Source organism: Oncorhynchus gorbuscha, unplaced genomic scaffold (genome assembly GCF_021184085.1).
Source record: "Oncorhynchus gorbuscha isolate QuinsamMale2020 ecotype Even-year unplaced genomic scaffold, OgorEven_v1.0 Un_scaffold_18355, whole genome shotgun sequence".
Lineage (NCBI taxonomy): Eukaryota > Metazoa > Chordata > Actinopteri > Salmoniformes > Salmonidae > Oncorhynchus > Oncorhynchus gorbuscha.
The window spans coordinates 1-4,138 of record NW_025759843.1 but is presented as its reverse complement, the minus strand read 5'-3'; the positions used below and the strand labels follow the sequence as shown (position 1 = coordinate 4,138).

Here is a 4,138-nt window from a genome sequence, read left to right as displayed (position 1 = left end):
GGAAAACAGCTCTCCAGACCCCAGAACACCTCACCAGGTGACTAGAGAGGAAAACAGAGGGAAAACAGCCCTCCAGACCCCAGAACACCTCACCAGGTGACTAGAGAGGAAAACAACCCTCCAGACCCCAGAACACCTCACCAGGTGACTAGAGAGGAAAACAACCCTCTAGAAACCAGAACACCTCACCAGGTGACTAGAGAGGAAAACAGAGGGAAAACAGCCCTCCAGACCCCAGAACACCTCACCAGGAGACTAGAGAGGAAAACAGAGGGAAAACAGCCCTCCAGACCCCAGAACACCTCACCAGGAGACTAGAGAGGAAAACAGCCCTCCAGACCCCAGAACACCTCACCAGGTGACTAGAGAGGAAAACAGAGGGAAAACAGCTCTCCAGACCCCAGAACACCTCACCAGGTGACTAGAGAGGAAAACAGAGGGAAAACAGCCCTCCAGACCCCAGAACACCTCACCAGGTGACTAGAGAGGAAAACAACCCTCCAGACCCCAGAACACCTCACCAGGTGACTAGAGAGAAAACAGCCCTCCAGACCCCAGAACACCTCACCAGGTGACTAGTCAGGAAAACAGCCCTCCAGACCCCAGAACACCTCACCAGGTGACTAGAGAGGTAAACAGCCCTTCAGACCCCAGAACACCTCACCAGGTGACTAGAGAGGAAAACAGCCCTCCAGACCCCAGAACACCTCACCAGGTGACTAGCCAGGAAAACAACCCTCCAGACCCCAGAACCTCACCAGGTGACTAGAGAGGGAAAACAGCCCTCCAGACCCCAGAACAACTCACAGGTGACTAGAGAGGTAAACAGCCCTTCAGACCCCAGAACACCTCACGAGGGTGACTAGAGAGAAAACAGCCCTCCAGACCCCAAGAACACACCCCTCACCAGGTGACTAGAGAGGAAAACAACCCTCCAGACCCCCAGAACACCTCACCCAGGTGACTAGAGAGGAAAACAGCCCTCCAGACCCCAGAACACCTCACCAGGTGACTTGTCAGGAAAACAGCCCTCCAGACCCCAGAACACCTCACCAGGAGACTAGAGAGAGAGGAAACAGAGGAAAACCGCCCTCCAGACCCCAGAACACCTCACCAGGTGACTAGTCAGAAAACAGCCCACCAGACCCCAGAACACCTCACCCAGGTGACTAGAGAAAACAACCCTCCAGAACACCTCACCAGGTGACTAGTCAGGAAAACAGCCCCCAGACCCCAGAACACCTCACCAGGTGACTAGAGAGGAAAACAGCCCTCCAGACCCCAGGTGACTAGAGGAAAACAACCCTCCAGACCCCCAGAACACCTCACCAGGTGACTGAGAGGAAAACAGCCCTCCAGACCCCAGAACACCTCACCAGGTGACTAGCCAAACAACCCTCCAGACCCCAGAACACCTCACCAGGTGACTAGAGAGGAAAACAGCCCTCAGACCCCAGAACACCTCACCAGGTGACTAGAGAGAAAAACAACCCTCCAGACCCCAGAACACCTCACCAGGTGACTAGAGAGGAAAACAACCCTCCAGACCCCAGAACACCTCACCAGGTGACTAGAGGGAAAACAGCCCTCCAGACCCCCAGAACACCTCACCAGGTGACTAGAGAGAAAACAGCCCTCCAGACCACAGAACACCTCACCAGGTGACTAGAGGTAAACAGCCCTCCAGACCCCAGAACACCTCACCAGGTGACTGAGAGGGAAAACAGCCCTCCAGACCCCCAGAACACCTCACCAGGTGACTAGAGGAAGTAAACAGCCCTTCAGACCCCCAGAACACCTCACCAGGTGACTAGAGAGGAAAACAGCCCACTCCAGACCCCAGAACACCTCACCAGGTGACTAGCCAGGAAAACAACCCTTCAGACCCCCAGAACACCTCACCAGGTGACTAGTCAGAAAACAACCCTTCAGACCCCAGGACACCTCACCCCAGGTGACTAGCCAGGAAAACAACCCTTCAGAACACCTCACCAGGTGACTAGCCAGGAAAACAACCCTTCAGACCCCAGAACACCTCACAAGGTGACTAGCCAGGAAAACAACCCTTCAGACCCCAGAACACCTCACCAGGTGACTAGCCAGGAAAACAACCCTTCAGACCCCAGAACACCTCACCAGGCCACAATTGTCTTTTTTGTTTCAAGCTGGGATGAAGCATGGCTATGCCTTTACTAAAAAATAGATGTGTGTGTGTGTGTGTGTGTGTGTGTGTGTGTGTGTGTGTGTGTGTGTGTGTGTGTGTGTGTGTGTGTGTGTGTGTGTGTGTGTGTGTGTGTGTGTGTGTGTGTGTGTGTGTGTGTGTGTGTGTGTGTGTGTGGTGTGTGTGTGTGGTGTGTGTGTGGTGTAATGTGTGTGTAGTGTACCTGCAGTGTTCCTCTTCAGGAATTGGAGAAACGCCAGAAGCAGCAGCCCAATGTTGATCACCACTGTGTTAGTCTCTGGACACACCTGATACACACAAATACACACCATTACCGTCTGTCCAGATGTGAGTGGCATTATGCGTATATATATATATATACACACACAGTGTGTAAGTGTAAACTGTGTAAGTGTCTGTAGATAGTCCTGTGTGTGAATGCATGAATAATTTTGCACGCCCAATTTTCAGTTTTGATGTGTTAAAAAGTTTGAAATATCAATAAATGTCGTTCCACTTCATGATTGTGTCCCACTTGTTGTTGATTCTTCACAAAAAAAATACAGTTTTATATCTTTATGTTTGAAACCTGAAATGTGGCATAAGGTGGCGAATACTTTCGCAAGGCACTGTATATAGGTGATTAGTGTATATATATATATATAGGTGATTAGTGTATATATATATAGGTCTATAGTGTATATATGTATATAGGTGATTAGTGTATATATATATATAGGTGATTAGTGTATATATATATAGGTGATTAGTGTATATATATATATAGGTGATTAGTGGTGATTAGTGTATATATATATATAGGTCTATAGTGTATATATATATAAGGTGATTAGTGTATATATATATATAGGTCTATAGTGTATATATATAGGTGATTAGTGTATATATATATATATAGATGCAAATTTATATATATAGGTGATTAGTGTATATATATATATAGGTGATTAGTGTATATATATATATAGGTCTATAGTGTATATATATAGGTGATTAGTGTATATATATATATAGGTCTATAGTGTATATATATAGGTGATTAGTGTATATATATATATATATAGGTCTATAGTGTATATATATAGGTGATTAGTGTATATATATATATAGGTGATTAGTGTATATATATATATAGGTCTATAGTGTATATATGTATATAGGTGATTAGTGTATATATATATAGGTGATTAGTGTATATATATATAGGTGATTAGTGTATATATATATAGGTGATTAGTGTATATATATATAGGTGATTAGTGTATATGTATATAGGTGATTAGTGTATATGTATATAGGTGATTAGTGTGTATATATATATATATATAGGTGATTAGTGTATATATATAGGTGATTAGTGTATATATATATAGGTCTATAGTGTATATATATATAGGTGATTAGTGTATATATATATAGGTGATTAGTGTATATATATATAGGTGATTAGTGTATATATATATAGGTCTATAGTGTATATATATATATAGGTGATTAGTGTATATATATATATAGGTCTATAGTGTATATATATATAGGTGATTAGTGTATATATATATAGGTGATTAGTGTATATATATATATAGGTCTATAGTGTATATATATATAGGTGATTAGTGTATATATATATATATAGGTCTATAGTGTATATATATATATAGGTGATTAGTGTATATATATATATAGGTGATTAGTGTATATATATATAGGTGATTAGTGTATATATAAGGTCTATAGTGTATATATAGGTCCATAGTGTATATATAGGTGATTAGTGTATATATAGGTGATATAGTGTATATATAGGTGATAGTGTATATATAGGTGTTAGTGTATATATATAGGTGATATATAGTATAGTGTATATATAGGTGATTAGTGTATATATATATAGGTGATATAGTGTATATATAGGTGATAGTGTATATATATATAGGTGTATAGTGTATATATATA

At 42.0% G+C, this 4,138-nt stretch overlaps 1 long non-coding RNA gene across 1 annotated transcript; it reads left to right on the top strand.

The window, feature by feature from the left end:
• The first annotated feature begins 535 nt into the window (after positions 1-535).
• Positions 536-1,448, top strand: LOC124030934. The gene is made up of 3 exons (XR_006838050.1): positions 536-631; positions 1,344-1,379; positions 1,424-1,448. It is a non-coding gene; the product is annotated as an uncharacterized LOC124030934 (long non-coding RNA).
• Positions 1,449-4,138: the final 2,690 nt, after the last annotated feature.